General features: G+C 42.2%; 1 protein-coding gene across 1 annotated transcript in view; it reads left to right on the top strand.

Annotated features, from left to right (window-relative positions):
- The window catches only part of LOC119649260, a 238,399-nt gene that overhangs the window by 8,800 nt on the left and 209,124 nt on the right, over positions 1 to 20,475 (top strand). The window contains exon 2 of the mRNA XM_038051346.1: positions 8,406 to 8,702. The gene's annotated coding sequence lies outside the window, so the exon portion shown is untranslated. The remainder of the gene's footprint in view (positions 1 to 8,405; positions 8,703 to 20,475) is intronic.

Genomic DNA, 20,475 nt, shown 5'->3' with positions numbered 1-20,475 from the left:
GTAAACTGGCATACACATTTTGTTCAGTTACGCCCTGGTAATTTAACATGAGTACCTGTCCCGTAGACTTAAGCCCACGCGGGACACGGACTGATTCTGTGACCACAATCAGGGCCCCGCTGAGACAAGCACAGCGAAACCAGTCTACACTGAGTACAAGGCTAGGTTTGTTTATACTGGTTTATGCAAGACCCATCTAAATTTCTACCGAACTTTGGAGTACGACACCCGTGTTGAAATGGAACACCACGTTTGAAGCCCAAAGGTCTGTGTTTCCTTAAATGTAACCGTAGCCTTCATGAAATTCCCACTAGGGGTGCGGAGGCAGGAATTCTCGTAAGTATTGTAAATTCAGGGGCTATCACTTCAGATGAGTCTCGTGCAGACTCCGGTCTGATCGTCCTAATTAAGCTTTCGAAGCATTCGCCTATGGCATCACAACCAGCAAACCATAGTGAATACAGCGTTTCCCGGTGCCACCACATGGAGGTTTTGGTTTTGCCAACTGGGTTGTTGCTCCGCCTTCCTCACCGCCACCTCAGAGCACCACACATTTTGTACATTCACATGTTCACTAGCATTTCTGGAAAGCTGCATTTTGGTCCAAGTAGCAGATTCTGCTACCTCTTGTTAATTATACACTTTCGCCACTTTTTGGTTTGGAATTGGTGGAGCCCGGCGCAAAACCGGGATGTCTGGAGTTCCTTATTGAGGCAGGCCTAGACCGGATACCGGTTGTTGCGCCGCTGATTATGATGATGATAATGACAGCTTAGACGCATTTGTCTTGAATAAACTTTAGATAAACTAACTAAAATTGGTTTTTGCTGGTTATTCACGTAAGTTATTACTGGTATTCATAAATTTGTCCAAATCCTTCGCCATGTCAAGGAAAATCCGTAAATCATTTTGACATATTCGAGCATAATATTTAGAAAAGGACTGAATACGTTTGAACTTTGTGGTTATGGTCATGCTAGAGCCGTTCAAACTTGTGTCCCGAGTTTCAAGCCTCATTGCGTCGTGGTTGTTTGTTTCTATCTCTCTGTTCGGTTGCAGGCTTATCAGTTGTTGTTCCTTAAATGTGTAAAGGTGGATGTCCCATTCTTTGTAAAAAAATGGGCAGGAAACGCGAATTTTCCACCACTCACTAAATTCGGAGGATATCGGAGATCTTAAACCTAATATGACAATCCAAAGAACTGTTTTGAGCACTTGCATTGAAGGTATTTTCCCTTTCTTCTCCAACTATTCAGTCCACGATCTATAAAAGTTTAAAAAAATGATTCGCGTACACCTTGCAGTGAGTACCTTGCAGTATCATTCAGAGATTTCCATATTGATAACTATCAATAGCCTGAGGGTATCATCTGTAGGATCTAGGCTCAGCTGTGGATAAGATGTTACTTTAGACGGGAAAGAGTACAATCCTTCTATCTAATTTCAAACCCGAAGCCAACAGCCAAATTAGTTTATTTATTAGCAGCTATATTATGGAGAAGGAGAGTGGCATAGTATCTAAGATAGAGAGTATGTTATTTGATAAAAGCTTCAAGTAGCACCCAATAACTAACGTGTAGCTTTAAAACAGACGGTTCCTCTTCTGTGGGTTTGGTTATCTGTCTTTTGAAAAACACATTTGTGTGGCTGAATCCAATCTACAGCCCTTGTTCAGTGAAAACCTTCAGTGTTCCATGGGAACGTCTCAGTAAATCCCTGTCAGTGACAACGACTTGCGGGTTCGGTGTTATCAGTCTGTAGTGAATTGCACCATATAATCTATCACAGTGATTTTATCCTTGTTGTTCTGAATGGCATCGTAGACTGACCGCCTGCCATTGCCTCACGGTAATGGAGGTGAGACTGTTGTGCTGGATCACTGGAATAAGACAGTATGTTTACGTTCAATAGGAGGACATTTGCGACATGGAGTTAGGAAAGAGGCGACTTCGATGGCATGGTCATATAATTTCCGCTAATCAGAACTTGCTAGCAATGATGAGCCTAGACATTTAACCCGACAGGAAATGACCCAAAGACCTATCGAAGCAACAATGGTTTGATGGTTTGATATGGATTCAATCAGGATTGCAATCGAGAAAACTGACCAAGTTCGTGGACCTCACCATGTTTGAACACATAAAGGTTCTGAGGGTGAGTAAATACTGCTCTCCTCCAACACAGTCTGATTTGGAAATCATAGTCAGAACCCCGCCGTAACTCGGCGGTACTAAGTTACGTTGATAGCACTCTGCTGCGATATGGGTGTAAATATAACCGCCCCACTCATCATAAGAGACCAACCTTAAAAAACCGTGCCAACAGGAGATCCTACAAGAATTCTCTTGAAACATATGTTCTTAGAGGACCACCCCGGTTCCCATAGTACCAGATAATCCCGAGTGAGGCTTTTTGATAAGAACTACATATTTTAGATGAGTCCTTTGCATGCTTGGATCTACTCACTCTCGAGGACGCAGCGAAGGCACAGCTGGGTTTCAACTGATAAAGTAGTTGTCCTTTAAACCTACGTAAAGAAAGGACGTTGAGACCAGCCTTGGAGGACACATCGTCCCCCTTGTTATTGTTTCTTTATTAGTCGCTGTACTTAATCTTGGTACTAGCGGTGAAGCTAAAAATTTAGGCGGGGTCTTGGCATATACTTTAATACTACTGAAATAGAACCAAGTGCAAGAGTATCCTTTCGTTGGAAAATGTACGCTTTAATGTAATTTTCGTCCGATTTTCTTGAAAATCATCCTTGAAGAAGGAGAAATGATGAACTTTTAGATATGTCATAAAATATCGTCTTAAGTGTAATCACTGTTGTATCATTAACACAATTTGCCCACATGCATTTTCGATTATCTTGGATAAGCAATCGCTTTAGGTTTAATTAAATGTGTATGGCGTGCAGCCATATCACTGCTATTATATCCAACTTAAGGGGGTGATCCCGTGTGAGGGCCGTTTTTTTTCTTTTTGAAAAATTATTTTGGAAGACTGGATAAAGATAGAAACGTGATTTTTTCACCATATATTTATTGACATCTCTAGTATATGGGATAAATTTTTCCGCTTGATATCGTAGCTAGTTTTTGGAATACGTGTCAATGTATGCACCCATCTCCAAAAAAAGGGTGTTTTTCTGCTGCCACACTGGAGGGCGCTGTGTTCATCAGAGGAAAAAAATCTAAACGGCATTTTAATGTGGACAATATTCCACGGTCCGCAAACTAGGATAATTAGAAAATATTAAAAGGTAAATTTTTGGTGGGCTTTTAAACTTAATTTTTTGGATTTTGGTATTTTTTTACGGCTGGTTTTATGAATAAAAAAAAACGACCCGTCCGATTGCAATTGTTCTAGTTTGCGGATCGTAGAAATATGTATCAAAGAAGTCGTGAAAATTTCAAAGAATTTGGTTGGATAGATTTTGAGCTATGGTGGCAGCCGATTTTCAAGATGCATTTTCGAGAAAACCGCATTTGAAAATTTCAATGTGATTATCAACAGTAAAATTTTAACTCACCATTAATCTGCTATACCTGGTCCATAGAGAGCACCCTTCGTTTCTTCAAAAAAGTCTTGTAAGGTCGATTGTTGCTCTGTTTTCAATTCTGGCTCTTTTAGCGAGGTCAGTCGATCGTCTTTCGGACCGCCAAAGTCGCGCTTCATTACGGCGGTCGACATAAACCTGACATATGTGACCAACTTGACATCCCATTGTCACTAGGATTCTGAGAATGCAATTGAATCCTTCAGTGAAAATAATTACAAGTCTACGACCTTGGCCCCAGAATGAGGGTGTTTAGGAGCGAGAGTCCAGATCAGTGCATTTAACGACTCATTGTTATTCTGGGTCTCTGCTCCTAAACATCTGTTCAAGGGATGACTGTTTGAAGTTCTTCAGTCAAAGGTGCCTTCTCGTGGTGGAAAGTATCCAGTTCTCCTTTAGCTTCCGCTTTGCGCCATTTGCACCAACTGTCCTCGCCTGCTGGACAATTTTGATGCTGAGGATTTTTGTCTGTAGAACATTTACGGAAGAAAGTTGCCCAAATTTCTTACTTCATTCCTTCTATCGAATTTGCGTGTCGACGAATAGCTAGTCCAAAAATGTAGTGAGGTCGTTGATAAGTTTTCCAGCCCCTTTTCCACCAATGCCTTTGTGATTCTTCTTTGCGTTTCTAAGCCGCGTTCCTATTCTTTTCTCGACATGTCCTACGCATTCCTTTTTTACTACTACGTATTATTATTTGCAGAAATTTGCAGAAATACCGGAGAAAACTCCAGTCAAAATCCAATATACAATATACAAAACTTGTCGCAATTGGAACATCCATATTCATGCTTACTAAAAGTTTCTTTGCTGATGTTGATGCGAAGTCCTTTTTCTTTTCTGATAAGTATCGATTCCCATGAAATACTCGTTTTTTAGCGCGAGCCCTCGAAGCCTGTCCCAGCTATGATATCAAAATCATACTTGGGGATTCTAACAGCCAAGTAGGGGAGGAGCCCGTATTCAGGCGATACGTTCGCTCCCATAGCTTACACGAAAAAACAAATGATAACGGACTGCGGATTATTCAATTAGCAGGGTCACATGAAATGGTTGTTGGAAGTATCTGGTTTGCACGGAAAGCGGTCCACAAATACTGCCACCACCAAGTTTAGGAGAAACAGTCCGTGCAATTGACCGGCTAAAAAATCATAAGTCGCCAGGAGCCGACGGAATTACAGCCGAATTGGTTAAATATGGAGGCGACCAGCTACACCGAGTGGTTCATCAACTTGTGCTCAAGGTATGGGACAGCGAGTCAATGCCTGACGATTAGCAACGAGGTATTATCTGTCACATACATAAAAAGGGAGATATCACACAGTGCAGCAATTATAGAGTTATCACGTTGCTGAGTACCATCTATAAGATATTCTCCACTATCTTGCTAGGCCGGATAGCCCCATACGTCCAGAACATCATTGGCCCATACCAAAGAGGCTTCACTCCAGGCAAATCAGCAACAGATCAGATTTTCTCTCTGCGACAAGCGATAAAAAAACTGTTGGAATATGGACATCAGTTGCACCATCTGTTCATCGACTTTAAAGCCGCCTATGATTGCATAGCCAGGGTAAAACTGTACACGGTCATGAGAGAATTCGGTATCCCGACGAAATTAATAAGACTGACTAGGCTGACCCTGACCAATGTGCGAGGCCAGATAAAAGCAGCAGGATCACTCTCAAGACCATTCGACATCAACAACGGTCTACGACAAGGGGATGCGCTAACATGCGTCCTCTTTAACCTGGCTCCCGAGAAAGTGATCCGTGATGCCGAGGTAAATGCAAGAGGTACGATCCTCTTCAAGTCCACCCAACTACTGGCCTATGCTGACGATATCGACATCATGGGAAGAACCACCCAAGACGTACAAACTGCCTTCATTCAAATCGAGCAGGCGGCGCGAGATCTTGGGCTGCACATCAATGAAGGCAAGACAAAATATATGGTGGCAACGTCAGCACCGAATACGAATCAACCAACAACATCCAACCGCACTGGTCAAACACGAAGAAGAATAAGGATAGGAGAATACAACTTTCAGACCTTTGACAATTTCTCCTATTTGGGGTCGAAAATCACAACCGATAACAACTACGATGATGAAATCCGCGCACGGTTGTTGTTAGCCAACAGAGCCTATTTCAGCTTACAAAGACTGTTCCGCTCGAAACGTCAAAGCTCTTACTGTACAAGACTATGATCTTGCCAGTCTCATGTATTCCTCGGAAACTTGGGTTCTTAGCAAGAAAAATTGCGAACTCTTGGCCGCGTTCGAGAGAAGAATCCTCCGAAGAATTTTTGGCCCCCTACCTGAGGATGGACGATTCCGTAGCCTACACAATGACGAAATCTATGAGCGATACCATGACCGTCCGGTTGTGGATAAAATCCGGCTCAATAGGTTACGGTGGGCGGGTCACTTAATCCGTATGGATGAGGATGATCCAGCCCGGAAAGTCTATAAGGGCAATATCTATAGTAGAAAAAGAAGACGAGGCAGACCCTGCCTAAGATGGAGCGATGGCGTAGGTCAGCACGCCAGACAGCTTTTAGGGATATCGAATTGGTGGACCTCGGCGCAAAACCGGGATGTCTGGAGTTAGTTATTAAGGCAGGCCTAGACCGGATACCGGTTGTTGCGCCGTTGATGATGATGATAACGTTGACCGTTAAAGCGATCTCGCTTCATATGATCCATTCCAAATCACTGAACACACAAACAGCACAATACTTACACCAAAATATAACTGAGTATAGCTTGCAAATCTCTCAGTGCTCACTCTAGACTGGATTATCCTTTTTATTCCAAACAGAAAATAAGTTTTGACAATTGACTGGTTTTCCATCCTTTTATATTTATACCTGTGTTCCAATTTATAAGGCTCAGGTAAAAAAAGATTCGATGCTCTTTCTCATAGAGTACTCTAGCCGCGGCTGCAAACTCCTCACCCGTTTAACACTGTAATTTCTGAACGACTCGGAATATCGGAAAATCCCTTTGCCCACATATTCTCCACTATATATAGATTCATGCAAAAAAAGTCGATTTCTCCAGCCTGACACACGGGCTGACCCCCTTAATTGTCAATCAGGAGCGCTACTGAAAAGGCTGACCAGATTCGTGAACCTAACAATATTTGACGTGAGAACCTGCAATGTAGAAACAACCTCATGGTCTTCTTCTGACACTGTTTTATTTAGTGACTACAATCAGAACCCCGGCGTAGGTAACTCAGCGGTGCTAATCTATGATAAGTGCGGGCTCGACGCGTTGAGGCTCCAAGGAACATTGCCGCGATATGGGTGTAAATATAACCCCGCACTCATCATAAGAGACGAACCTAAAAATGCCGTACCAACAGGAGATTCTACAAAAATTGTCCTGAAACATATGTTCTCAGAGGACCAGATAATTCCGAGTGAGACTTTCTGATAAAAACTATTTAAGATGAGTCCTTTGCAGGTTCGTTTCTGATAGCCCCCTTTCGAGGACGCAGCGGAGGCACAGCTGGGTTTCAACTGATAAAGTAGTTATCCTTCAAACCTATGTGAAGAAAGGACGTTGAGACTGGCCTTCGAGAATACATCGCCCTCTTGCTGTTGTTTCATTATTGGACGCCTTACTTGAATTTGCTACTATTGGTGAAGCCAAAAATTTAGGCGGGGTCTTGGCATATACTTTAATACTACTGAAGTAGAATGTGTCGTTAGAGAATGTACACTTGAATTTAATTCTTCCGATTTGCTTGAAAGTGATCCTTGAAGAAGAAGAAACGAAGAAGTTTTAGATATGTCATAAAATATCGTCTTAAGTGTAATCGCTGTTGTATCATTAACACAATTTGCTCATATGCAATTTCGATTATCTTGGATAAGCAATCGCTTTAGGTTTAATTAAATGTGCATGGGGTGCAGCCATATCGATGCTATTATATCCAACTTAATGACAATAAATTAATCATAGTTTGTCATTCCGACGGGGCTACCTCCAGAAGATTTGTATTCAGTCAATACAGGATTATCATATTTAGAAGGAAATGGTAATATATCATTGATGCAATGATTACAATTGATGATATTATTGCACGCATGATAGCAGGTGCAAACATAAAGCATATGCATACGTACCCTTGTATGCCTGAGTTCAGTGGCAGGAAGTCCATGTAAGTAAATTACCACATGAACAAAGGGTCGTTGATTTAGTATTTTGAGTAGCGAAGTAAATCCTGCTTCTGAAAGAGCTACCAAAAAATAAACTTACAAAAGAATTTCGCGTAGTATATTTGGCCTGATCTCAAAAAGGGCTAACCAGGCCGCAACGTATACAAAAGAATTTACACATGGAACCAAGACCGAATTCCTCTCAAAATGATGAAAATCCATCCACCGTGACTAACTGGCTGGGATCTGCTCCCAGATGTAGGGCACTAGGCAACAAAGATCACAAAGAATCGTGCAAGTTGTTGAAAGTAAAAGCCAAAAAGTAAGGAACAATTCGAAATGCACTGCCATAATGCATTCTTTAAATGAACTCGTCTAACGAGAGTCTTGAGGGGAAAATGGAAAAAATCGAGAAGCAGAAAGAAAACAGGGAAGCCCTTTAAAACTGCACCCTCCACACACGTAAACTATATAAGTCAGGACACTTTGTGTGGCTGACGCATTCAGCATGCATAGTGGAATTGAGAAATGAGCAAGGACTACAATAGTTCAGCACTCCCAGCCCGCCTGCACTGAACCCAACAAAGTCACTTAGTTTTCCTTCTAAAAATAAAATAGAAAATTCATACACTTTCCGTACTTATGCGATTTTGTTTTGCTTCTATTTCTGTTATAGTTCGGTTCCCTCTCCATTGCCTCCACAAATATGAATATATTTATGCCAGTGGGTTTCCAAAAAGGGAATGCAAGAGGCAGTGAAAAGACACAGGAAGTGAAATATGAGAAGGAGTCTCTTCAATAAGGGCTTAATGGCACAATGTTACCGCTACAGCAGCGCCACTATAAGGCAACAATGAAACTACAGCAGTAGAACAAGTGTAATTGTGTGTGTGTGCAACAAAGGAGTTTAATAACTGGAGCACAGCAGTGAAGAAAGACGACGACAGGAGGCTTACAACGACGACTTAAGGAGGTAAGTGCACGAGCATTATCCTGCTCTCGAAAATATTTAAAGATGTTTTAGTCGATATCTTCCTTGAAAAGATTCTATGGGCCACTTGACAGTCGATTCCTTTTTGAGATTTATGGAACTTCCTTATTTTTCACAGAATATTCCACTTGACAATCGAAACAATACGAAAAGGAATATTCTTCTGAGGATATAGGAATGGAAGCGGAGAATTTTTCTTAGTAACAACATTTCGATTTTTCAACTTTTCACGGGATTAGGCACTCTTGAAATTTGTTGGCGCAATTGGGCTCCATTTTGAAACTCTTGAAAGAGATGTTAATGTTAATATGGGACACAATTTTTGTTGGTTGTTCAAGCAAATTTTGAGAGCCAAGAGACATTACAAATAAGATTACACTTGAGAAGAGATTTTTCCAGGATATTATTGAGAGTCAAAACCTATTGATACATAAATATCTCGGGAAAGAGAATCTCGCTTCCCGAATGCCCTTTCCATTGGAAACTTTTGAATAAAGTCCAATTTCGTATACCTTAATGGGCATGTTTTCAGGTTGGGATATGTCGTACTGAACTCCTGTTCTGAGACGGATTATCGGCTTAACACCCCTTGTTGTTTTAAGGATAGTAACCAGGAACCATTTGACACATTTCATCAAGCATGGCCTTTTCATGGTTGGAGCACACAACCCATGGTTTAGGGAACCTCAGCTATCCTGACGTCTCTCCTATCCACCTCCATACTTTTCATCACCCGTGACCCAGTTTCATATCTCCTCCCTTTGCAACATGCCAGATATACAAGCTATCCAGACTTACTAGTCCCTCTCCGTCAAAGAAGCGTTGGCTATTGCGCTACCAAATTCTACAGAAGAAGGTTCGACAGTCGTCGTCCACCACTCCTTCACAGTAAGTAAAGCTGGGCCATGGTGACTTCCAGATTTTGTGCAGGTATGAGCGACCGTCATCTCCCTAATCAGTATAGAAAGGACCGTGAAAATCTTCTCTTTGGTAAAGATAACCGCTTTTAATTTCCCATGAACTAAGAAGAATTCGCATCCGGCCACCATTCTGCTAACTCACCATTTCTGGAGTACGCTGAACGTTTTCAATAATACGCGGCACGCGGATTGGCTAGTGCTGCAGCATCATTCCATCGCAGCGCCGTAACAGACCACGGCATAAAGCGTTCCAGAAATCTATCTAGGATCACTACACTGCTCGTGATGAGGCCTTAATTCCCCGTTGTCTTTTCCGGGACTCGCAAAATAGAACATGGTCCTTTAGTAGTTCCTCAGTATCTGGGAGCCGGTAGCGTGGGACGTGAAAACGATTTTCCAACATGTGGCCCTCAATTTAACTGACTGCTTGGATCATTCCCCTAATCACATCGAATGTAGATCGCCCCAATCAAAAACGCCGTTTCGGCAACAGGTATTTCGCAGTATGAATCGCGTTAGCCAGTCTTGAATAGGTAAGATCTACGAACAGTTTCATCGCTTTGTCCAAATACTGAGAAGGAGGTACGCTCGCGAGAAATTAGGGCCCCAATTGACTTTGTTTACGGAATGTAAAGCACCAGGTGCCACGCACTGAGCAGCAAATGCACGTTCAAAAATGATAGCTTTAATACTTCGCTGGGGAAACCATTCGAGAACCAACGGTATTATGTCCTTCATGGACAAGACTGCTTCTTCCAGTTCCTCTCACCGACAGGGGAGGTACGTCCACCTCATCCTACGGAGGATTCGAATAAACGGGCAATTGCGGTCTGAGTGCTCAGAGACCATGTGTCCCCTCCATAAATACATAGCACACCCCATTATTTACAACATCGGCTAGAATAGGGTGGAAGAAATGCCTATGATATTTTCTTCATGTTAGCTATTTGCATAGAACAGGGTGAACGACTTATTGGCTGATCGACTTAAATCCCATGATGCTTTTTCCGGCGAAAATCCTCCATTTTCTACAAATTTATAGATTACATACCGGCAATTTAAGTCGTACACCAGCACATAGGCTGCTTTCCGGGACAGGGTCTCCTCTTGGGCACTAAAACACTGGAAGCTGCTGTGGTTCATTTTTGAATCCACTAGTGATTCAGCGACTGGTTTGGGGACGGAAAGCGAAATACTCAGCATAAACCATTTTGCTGCGGTGGAGGGACCAATATGGAATGCGAGTAGCGACCAGCGAGGACAACTAAACTACTTTTCCTCTGAAAAAGACGGTTATTACTGTTATGAGGACCTGTAGACATTTTTTTTTAACGGTAAATATTTCTTCGCCAATATCAATCCAGCCCGAAAAGTCTACAAGGGCAACATCAATGGTAGAAAAAGAAGACAAGGCAGACTCTGCCTGAGATGGAACGATGGCGTAGGCCAGGATGCCAGGCAGCTTTTAGGGCTATCGAATTGGTGAACCTCGGATACCGGTTGTTGCGCCGTTGATGATGATGATGAATATCAATCCTCCAACACTCAGTTACTACGAGGTTCATGTGTGGCAGACACTTTCTAGGAATTTTAGGGCGTATCTGTCGATCATGGCATCGGTTTACTCTGTTTGGCAAGAATTTTAAAGAACCTGGTTGGATATTTAATTCGCACCATCATTATTTAAATACTCCGGTACAATAGCGGAGGATTCGCCCTTTCTCAAGAATTACCCTCTCCATATGTCACGGAGAGGCATCTGTCCTCAAGATAAATAATCATAAAGGACAGGAAGGTAGCTGAGCACATTTTTGAGATAATAGCCGAGATTTTGCCAGGCCTGGTCTATTTCTTCTTTATATTTTGCCTAGGGACCTAGGGTAGGGCTTCTTTTAGCCTTTGTCCCATTCACAACCAGGATAATTTCTTCTTTTTTAGTTAACGTAGGTGAATACTGGATTACCATAACAGTACGCCATCGGACTACCAACTACATACCTCGTTGTCAGAGAAGTAGTGTAGAATCGTTTGCTAAATTACTTCGGCTTGTCATGTCGCTCTAAGGCGGGAGAGCGGGAGCTTCCAATGCAGCGAAAGCTTTTCACCGCCGGAAGAGAAAAGGAAACCGAATCATTAGTTCAAGGAACCCCCCGCCATCCAACCAAGTTGAGCTCGATCCCCTCCGCAGAAAGAAGAACTCAAACCCAATACACAGCACGGCTCCATCTATCACCTCACCCCAGCATCTTTCTGAGAATATTGTCTAGAAGTAGCTGAGAATATTGTCTAGAAACTCAAGCTGCAGCCAAGTTCGCTGTTGCTTTGACATACTCGAAAAAACTCATCTTTGAGCCTAGCGTCAATCTGGGGTACCTAGCCCTTGGCTACAATTCTATTATCAACTCGTCGATCGACATGAGACGCACAGTCGGGACTCTCTTTCTAGTCAGGATTGCTACTTCCATTTTTCCAGCGCAAAACTGAAACTATAGGTAGTCATCCATCTGTCTTTCCATCGCATCAATAAGCTAAGTCTGTTTTGTGCCTGTTCAAGAGTACTTCCGGCGACCGGTACCGCAACATCTTCTGGACAGCCGACCAGGCGCGACTCTTCGGCAATGTCAAGTCTTAGCAGACTATCGCAAGAAGCACTCCAGAAGTCCGGCCCTAGAATGGATACCTGTGCTACCCTCGACATGATCTCCGTCCTCCTCTGGCCCTCTAACGTACCATAGAAGATTGTTCCTCCGGCTAATTCCTCAATGTTGGTAAGAGATAGCCCGGTACGTTTAAAGAATTTTCTAGTGTCCTAAGAATGTCTTTCCATTTTACATACAGAGTTAAAGGAATTTCTGATATCATGCATTGCGAGGAGTACTAACGGTGGAGGTCGCTGACTGTGTGTTTTGGCTTGGTGAACTGCATTCACAATTTACATGACAGCATCTACCGTGGATATCCCTGATATGAAACGGAACTGCTTTGGAGATAAATCCCCGACAACTACGTATCGCCTTTGCAAGTCTATTCCAGATGAGCTTTTCGAGCACTTCCCCGGCTGTACCAAGCATACAGGTATGGTGGTAGTTCAGGGTGTTCATTCTCTTGTTGATCAAGCACAAGAATTAAATGTGCCTAGCGGTAGGTCTGGTCGATGGTGGAATACCAGTTTATATATTTCGGGGTACCGTCAGACTCTGACGAGTTCTTGTTATTTATAGAGAGGATCTTCAAACTTTTTGGGAAAAATGGACTATCCTCGGCGCCTTCAACGGTATTTTCATCAATTCGTACGCAATATTCAGGGAACAAAGCCCATACAACGCGGTCCACCTGCTAGGTATTAAGTTGCTTCACAGAGCCCTGACTTTTCTGATGACCGATTTATAACTGAACCTCACCGGATTCCCATTCACCTCGTCGTTACTAGGTGTTCCCAGCGGTAAGCTTTGCTTTTTTTATCGCGATGCGGAGTCTCCTTTTGAATGGTCTATACTATGTTCCTCTGGTTTATACCTCCTCCAGATCGTTCAAACGTTGTGCCCAACAGCGAAGCTTATGGCTCTCCTTCCGCAGTTTTGCAATTTTACCAACACGTGGAAGGTCTGTTGCATCTGCCCCGCAAGCTACCATTATCAGACCTATAAGTGAATTATTGATGTCAGCTGCAGCTCCACAATCCCGGTAAGTGTCATTCAGTAACGCTTTTTCTGTTCCCAGAACTTCGACGATTTTCCCGATGTCTAAATTTGCAACGTTTCAACGGGGTTGAAGACAGCGAGAGATAGCGTCAATTACTTTCAGTGCGATGTATTGACGACGGTTCTTCCAAAATTGACCACCCTGTTGTCGCCCCTATTTTCAGAATGCATTATCGTTGGAGCCATCCCCCATTCAAGTTTTCAGGCATTGAAGTCACCTCCCAACCAGGATCCGCACCTTTGTTCCTAGTCCAGAGTTGCCCAAGGCATCAAACCTGCTAAGAGAGTTGATTAACACGTTGACTTCCACTCAAATTCTCTGCAGCATTTCCTAGAAGCTTCGCTTGGGTTTAATAAGATCGAGGAGTCCCTTCATTTCTACTATGCTATCTTGAACCTCAATTGAGATATTTCACTGCGTCTTTTGGAACCACTCTTAACTTCTAAAGCAGCCCTATTCCTTCTGCTCTCATCTCCCGAATAACATCCACCAAAGCCTGTGAAATAATTTATGCTGCCAGCTGGTTGTTGACTTCATCAATAGATTTCGCCGATAAAAGGTGTCATGTGGATCAGATACCACGATCACCCAACTTTTTTCTGATCTCAGGCTCGAAGGTATCTCTCTTTTTTGCCCGCTAGAGTTATTACAGTTCCAATACCTATACTATTCATCATCATCCATGGCGTTACAATTGGTATCCGGTCTAGACCTGCCATAATAAGGAACTCCAGACATCTCGGTTTTGCGCAGAGTCCACCAATTCGCTGTCTGGCTCCTGGCCAAGCCATTGCTCCATCTCAGTCAAGGTCTGCCTTGTCTTCTTTTTCTACCACAGATGTTGCCCTTATAGACTTTTCGGGCTGAATTATCCTCATCCATAGGGATTAAGTGACCCGCCCACCGCAGCCTGTTGAGTCGGATTTTATCCACGACCAGACGGTCGTGATATCGCTCATAGATTTCGTCGTTATGTAGGCTACGGAATTGTTCATTTTCATGTAGGGGGGGCAAAAAATTCTTCAGTGGATTCTTCTCTCGAATGCGGCCAAGATTTCGCAATTTTTCTTGCTAAGTACCCAAGTCTCCGAGGAATACATTAGGGCCGTCAAGATCATAGTCTTGTACAGTAAGAGCTTTGCCCTTATGGTGAGACGTTTCGAGCGGAACAAAGGAACAGTTTTTGTAAGCTGAAATAGGCTCTGTTCATTCAAGATCTCGCGCTGAATGTCGCCTGCTCGATCTGGATAAACGTAGAATGTATATCTCGGGTTGTTCTTCCCATAATGTCAATATTGTCAGCGTACGCCAGTAGTTATAATAGGTGGACTTAAAGAGAGGTGGTGCCTCTTGCATTTACGTCGGCATCGCGAATCACTTGTCGTAGACCGTTGTTGATGTGGAATGGTCTCGAGAGTCATTCTGCTGCTTTTATCTGGTCTCGCACATTGGTCAGGGTCAGCCTAGTCAGTTTTACCAATTTCGTTGTGGTACCGAATTCTCTGATGGTCGTGTACAGTTTTACCCTGGCTATGCTGTCATAAGCGGCTTTAAAGTCGATGTAAACATGGTGCAACTGATTGCCATATTTAACAGTTTTTCCATCGCTTGCCGCAAAGAGAAAATCTGATCTGTTGCTGATTTGCTTGGAGTGAAGCCAATGGGATGTATGAGGCTATCCGGGTGATAACGGAGAATATCTTATAGACGGTACTTAGCAACGTGATGCGTCCATAACTGTTGAACTGATATCCCCCTTTTTATGTATGGAACAGATAATGCCTCGTTGCCAGTAGTTAGGCATTGATTCGCTGCCCCATACTTTGAGCATGAGTTGATGAACTGCTTGATGTAATTGGTCGCCTCCCAGAATCGGTTGTCCAGATTGACGCAAAATTTGGTTGGAAGGCGGAGAGAGCTTCGATGGTGTCTGTAAGATCAACGAGTTCCACTATCTTTACTATGCAATTTTTAGCGTCCATGAAGATGTTTTACTGCGCGATGTTAGCAGCCTTCGTTTCCTTTAAGGCCGCTCGATACTTATTATCCAAACTTTTTTCGCTAAGCTCGTCGTCCAGATGCGTTCCATCCTTTCCGGTGTAATAACTTACGCTAATTGACTCAGATACCCCTCTAGTTACTCCTACCCTTTTTTCGACCTTGGGCTCCGAGACGTCTCCCCTTTTTGATTCCTACAGATATTACTATTAGAAGTGCTATTCTTCCTCGGGAGCTCTGCTATTTTCTGTTTCCTTCCCTACTCGAAGAGTGTGCCTCACTACCTTTTCAGAAAAGTCTCGAACTATAACTTTATGTTTCGCATAAAGGAATTTATGGCGAAATCCAGCTACTAGCCGTTGCTTCCACAAGAATATGCAGTCATCTTATATGATACAAGTGGTTATCTATATAAGCGGGAAGGTCACGCTTCACTTTCAGAAGCGGGGTCCCTCCTCTTGATCGGTTCCTTATGAGAGTTTGTATTCGGAGCTAAGATCAGGTGCTAGTCAGGAGTCCGTCTCAGCTAAGCCTGCACAATCAACTTGGTAGTGTCACATTTGTGAACAATTTTTGCAATCCCACCAAGAGCATTTTTGGGGCTCGAGATGTAATATTAGTCTAAGAGTCATTGACACGAGAAGTCACTCTAGTGTACTAAGGTCACAGAATGTCACAACACAAAGGAATACGTGTCCTGTCTTGATCATGATTGTCGCCCATTACGTTAGTTGGTGGACTTTCCTTGGAATTAGAATAAAATAGTTAGGGGTTGTTGACAATGGGCATACTTTCCCTACGTGTTTGACCCCACTTAAATGTTTTTATGATATTGCTAGAGAGATAGATCGGTAAGTTCACCATCAAATATTACCATATCCAGTAAACAAAAATTTTGGGTCCTATTTGATTTTCTGCTGAAGGGCTTAATTCTTCCCGCAAATAACAACAAATTACTAATTCTCAGGATATTTCCACTCTTTTACTCCTTCCTTATGCATCACCAATTTTGTTAAAATTAGTTGAACACAGCTCGCACATTACTACGGAGGAAATCGTTATTTATGCACTCGTCAATCAAGTGGTACGAATACAAGCCGCATCTTCCTTTTTTATGTCCCCTATGAATTGCCTGCGACGTATTTTCTGCTCAAATTACCGGAACGTCAATCCGTTGTGCCTTCATATTTTCGAATGTTGTCTACTTTGAGTCAAGAAAGGACGACTCGTCGTCTTTTCAACTGGCACGTCTTCCCTTCTGAGTCCTATACCTTCTGTAATAATCGTAAAAGCAGACAGATACTACCCCATAAAAAGTACTGAAGAACTATTAAAGTGGCGGAGTAGAAGCAACGTGCCAAAAATATGTGTTTAGTTGTGCGTGCCAAGTGGCAGGGTGGCGTAGGTGTTGATAAGTACAGTTTGCACAATGAGAATATAAGAATGAAAGTGAAAAGTTGATACTTGAGTTGAAAGGACATTCCTAGATTTCGGTTTCAAAGCAAGTTGCTTTCAGTTGGCTTCCAACACAAGATGGGATGGAAATTTAATTGTTTTTCATTTTTGAACCATTTTTCCATTCCTGTCGTGATATTCTTGGCGAAGCTGTCAAATTTCCCCAATATTTAACAACTATGCAGATTGGCAGTAACGAAATCAAAAATTCAGTAGCGAATATCCTCTTTTACTCGAAAATAGTTTCTTGATAGTTCGAAGCTGTTGACTCTTCCGTTCCAGCTATGGCTAAGCAACACTGAAGGAATAGAAAGGAGCAGCCTAGATGTCATCGGCAGACAACCTAATTTGTCTTTATGATAGTCAGGACGAGCGAAACTAAAAGACAAGCGAGCAGAGAAGATTGGATCAACGACTAAACATCTTTGTATTCTGTGTAAAAGTGTCTAAAGGAGAATTTGCGAATATTTTACTAGTGACAGTAACAACCCTCTTATCCCCTCATGAAATTTTTATAGGGTAGTGCTCATGAATGAAACTTCCTTAATGGTTTCCTCCACGTGCTGTATGTCAGCGTCTTGTCGTGGAATGTTCGTCGTGTCAGTACCGTCCCTTCATTGTCGACGTAATCGATATGAAATTAAAATATTCTGCATAGTTTGATATGGGAATTTATCTGACAGTTCGCTGGTATGCTTGGCTTCCTTACTCCCACCTTCTTATGTCACCCATATTGTGCAATCTACTATGCCCAGACTTTTTCATATTCGAAATTGAAGTTTTTCTCGTTGGTGGACCTTCATTTAAAAGCGATTACCCGAAGCCAAAAAATGGAATAATAGCGGATGTCATAATAAAGGAATTGCCCATCCAAAAATCCACAAATGGCGACTTTATTTCTAATTCAGCGCACTCACTCCCGAGTTTAAGGATGATCTGAAAGAAACTTCACTGGAGCGATAATAAAACTAAACTATCGCCTGTTATCGTCACGCAGTGGCCAAGTTCTCTCTCGGATTGGATCCCTTGCAAGGATTCACGCTACGTCCGAATCGTCGTCCCAGCAAGTCAAGTGTAAGGAAAAAAAAAACTTTTATGGGACTTTTCAATTAGTTATTTAAGACTTCTCATAAAGAAAACGGCACGTCTTTTTACAATAAACAAACTCGTAAAGAGAGTCGCCTGTCTATGAACCCCAAAGACGTTATTCTCCTTTTTATATCTATTCTCTCCCAATGCCTTTTTGTATTCGTTTTTCTAAAAGAAAAATAAGTTCGCATATAAACACTTTTCTTGATGAAATTTGAATATTTTTTCTAAGCGGCAACGATTTTATTTGAACCTTTCAAAAGAGGATTTGGAATTCTGAAGGATGAAAGCTAAAAATTTTTCATGAATGATATGAATTTGAAAAAGATTTTGGCTTCACGAAAAGAGTTCCTAGTTTTTAAAAAAGTATAGCATTGTATTGTATTGTATTGTATTGTATGTATTGTATTGAGTGGAAACTTCCCCTTGTTCTCTTAATTAAACTGTATGCCTCTCCGAGATTGACTCGCAGGTAGGTTTCCACTAATGGTGATCTTGGTTTTTTGATCTGTAGTCAGAACTTACCAGGTTCATAGATAGGTCTTTAGCTATCACAAAATACAATCATCGCACACTTCCCACTTACATACATTAATGGGCAGAACATCGAAGGCGCTGAACAATTTGTATATGTAGGAAACGTTGTTTCTGCTGACAGCGGTATCCAATTAATTGCGCTTTCAGTGTCTTGTTCAAAATCTGAAAATGCAACTGTCTCAACACGAATATCAATTCGAGGCTGTTCCATATCAATTTTCTCTCTGTACTACTATATGGAAGAAGTGGACGGAAAGCGACCGTTGCTATTACTCGTAACCTCCAAGTTTTCATCAATTCATATGTGCGTCATGTCATCAAAATCGGCATTTGGGCCAGAAACCCCTGCAAGTATTTATGAAAAGGCGTAAATGGGGGTGGATAGGTCAAACATTGCGAAGGGGTGATAACTCCATTGCGGGTTATGACAGCGGAAGCCACTATTCCGGTATGACCAACATTTTGGCCGTTTTAGAACTACGTGGCCTATAACAATGGAGGACGAATGCAAGCTTCTCAGAAAATCGTAGGGGAATCTGAAGCATATTACCGGAAACTAAGAATAATGACACGTATGTGTGGTTGACGTGCCATGCACGACATAAGGATTTGTAGCAACCCGTACTAAAATTCATCGTGTTGCGGCCAATGCTGAACTTTTCCAACAACATGAAATTGCTGGTACAGGTTCAAAAGCTTGGCTACCTTGGTATTACTGAAGCCATTAGACTTAATCCGCGACACTCGAAGCTATCCTAATTATCAACTCTTTCGTTTGGAGTTCAAACGAAAACAGCTAACTAGGGTATTTGACGTGATATCATTGTCGTGTGGAAAGGGTATCAATCAAGGCATTTTACGTTCAGCTGAACATCACCGGGCGAAGACCAGGCGGCTTTAATACTTGCTGATTATTCAGTTTCCAGATTTATCTTTAAAAAGACGGAAGTCACCAAAAATGGAATAATAATCGAGAAATCATCATACTTTTTTGTGATTACAAACGTAATAATGAAAGTCTGATCAGACTGAGGTGTCTTTTCAGAAAACCCGATAACAGAATTAGTCTCATTTCTTGTCACAATGACTACAATAGTGGCAGGAGAAGAATGTCTGAACAAAAATACCGGATTGGCACCATCAGAAATTTTCCTGAGAGTCTAGCAACCCTTTCAGCATTATGTAGTTGCTAGTTGGTGTGAAGTTGCAACCAGTTTTTAATGTGGAAGCCAGGATGCAGCACCATCCCTGGCAGTGAGAAAACTGACAGACTGACTTACCAAGGGACTGATTCCACAATGACGGGAACAGATAAATACCCTGAGGGATGCAAGATTTAACGCAGAGGAATTGAGAAATTAGAATCCTTGCCGACAAACGAACATTTTTATCAAAAAAACTGAGGCCTCTAGAGTGACGTTTTCAATGCCCCTTGAGAAAGGGTATACAGAAACATTTTGTCGCTGAAAATATCTTGAATATTCCCAAAAGAAAAGCTTCAATCAATTTGGTTTCTCAATCTCTTCAAAATATCAGATGAACGTCTTACGATGGTGGGACGTTCTTCCACTTGGAAGCTGCCCCATATTAGAAGAAAGCAGTAGACCCTACGTCATACGATAGTGGAACGTTCTTCTATTTGGAAGCTGTCACATATTAAAAGAAAACAATGGACCCTACGTGTTATCTTTTGAGCTGCCAGTAGTTTGTATAATTTCCTAACTAGCTCAAAATAAAATGCCTTAAAATCCTCTAGCTACAAAGGAAGGTGGGTAGGTACCAGTGGTTGCTCCTAGGAACTCAATTAGTGCTGTGATGTGGCGTCTTGATGACTCCTAAGGACATGACTGCTGTGGGAAGAATAAGGGGAGCAAATCCCAGCTGGCTCAAATTTTCAGAACCAGTCCACAGCATTTAGGAAGGAAAGCAGATCTTCCACCCGGTAAATAAAGATCTCTTGAGGTCCTTGAAGAACGGTTTATCTACTGCCGGCAGCGTGGCTTAAGCTAGACCTGGGCAGACACGAAGAAAACACGTGGGGGTTTCTCCCTCTT

This window comes from Hermetia illucens, chromosome 2, assembly GCF_905115235.1.
Source record: "Hermetia illucens chromosome 2, iHerIll2.2.curated.20191125, whole genome shotgun sequence".
NCBI lineage: Eukaryota > Metazoa > Arthropoda > Insecta > Diptera > Stratiomyidae > Hermetia > Hermetia illucens.
Note: the sequence above shows the minus strand (reverse complement) of the source record. Positions and strands in the feature narration are given on the sequence as shown.